The 1,166-nt window shown below is 37.5% G+C and overlaps 1 pseudogene; it reads left to right on the forward strand.

Annotated features, from left to right (window-relative positions):
• Positions 1-927, forward strand: LOC101983080 (annotated as a pseudogene).
• Positions 928-1,166: the final 239 nt, after the last annotated feature.

Raw genomic sequence — 1,166 nt, forward strand, 5'->3', positions numbered from 1 at the left:
ATGGAAAAGAAGAATGTGACCGAGTTTGTTCTCCTGGGCCTCACACAGAACCAAAACATGCAAAAAATAGTATTTGTTGTGTTTTTTATTATTTACATAATCTCTGTGATTGGAAATTTGCTCATTTTGTTCACCATGATATACCATCAAATGGTCAGGTCCCCGATGTACTTCTTCCTTGCCTATCTCTCCTTTATTGATGCATGCTATTCTTCTGTTAATAACCCTAAACTGATTTTTGATTCACTTCATGAAAAAAAGACTATTTAGTTCAATGGATGCATGACCCAAGTCTTTGAAGAACATTTCTTTGGAGGAGCTGAAATCATCCTGCTTGCTGTGATGGCTTATGATCGCTACGTGGCTATCTGCAAGCCCCTGCACTATGTAACCATAATGAACAAAGCAGTATGTAACCTGCTAGTGGGGGTGTCATGGATGGGAGGGTTTCTTCATGGAATCATACAGATCCTGTTCATTATTGATTTGCCTTTCTGTGGCCTTAATGTCATAGATCACTTTATGTGTGATCTGAACCCTTTGCTTGAACTGGTCTGCACTGATACCCACATTCTGGGGCTCTTTGTTGCTGCCAACAGTGGGTTTATCTGTGTATTCACATTTCTCCTTCTTCTGGGTTCCTACACAGTTATCCTGTACTCATTAAGAAACCACAGTGCAGAAGGGAGACGCAAAGCCTTCTCCACTTGTATTTCCCATATCACTGTGGTTGTTTTATTCTTTGTGCCCTGCATATTTGTGTACTTGAGGCCTGCAACTACTTTACGTATTGATAAGGCAGTTACCGTGTTTTACACAATGATAACTCCCATGTTAAACCCTTTAATCTATACCTTGAGAAATGCTCAAATGAAAGATGCTATTAGGGGATTGTTCAATAGGAAAATGCATGCAGGAGACAAATAAGCATATTGTGAGTCGAATCAGAAAATGATTGTACATTTTAGATTGATTTAATATAGAACATTTAACTCATGAAGAATAAATAAGCTGTAATTCATGGGCTGGCCTTGAAGGAATCAGAAAAAAAATCCCATATTTTAAAGCAGATTCGGATCACATGTCAGTATGTTGTAACCTGTCTACATATATTATTCAACCCTTATAAATACATATCAATTTAAAATATTTGAGACTTATTGCTT

The sequence above is a fragment of the Microtus ochrogaster genome, linkage group LG9 (assembly GCF_000317375.1).
Source record: "Microtus ochrogaster isolate Prairie Vole_2 linkage group LG9, MicOch1.0, whole genome shotgun sequence".
NCBI classification, from domain to species: Eukaryota; Metazoa; Chordata; class Mammalia; order Rodentia; family Cricetidae; genus Microtus; species Microtus ochrogaster.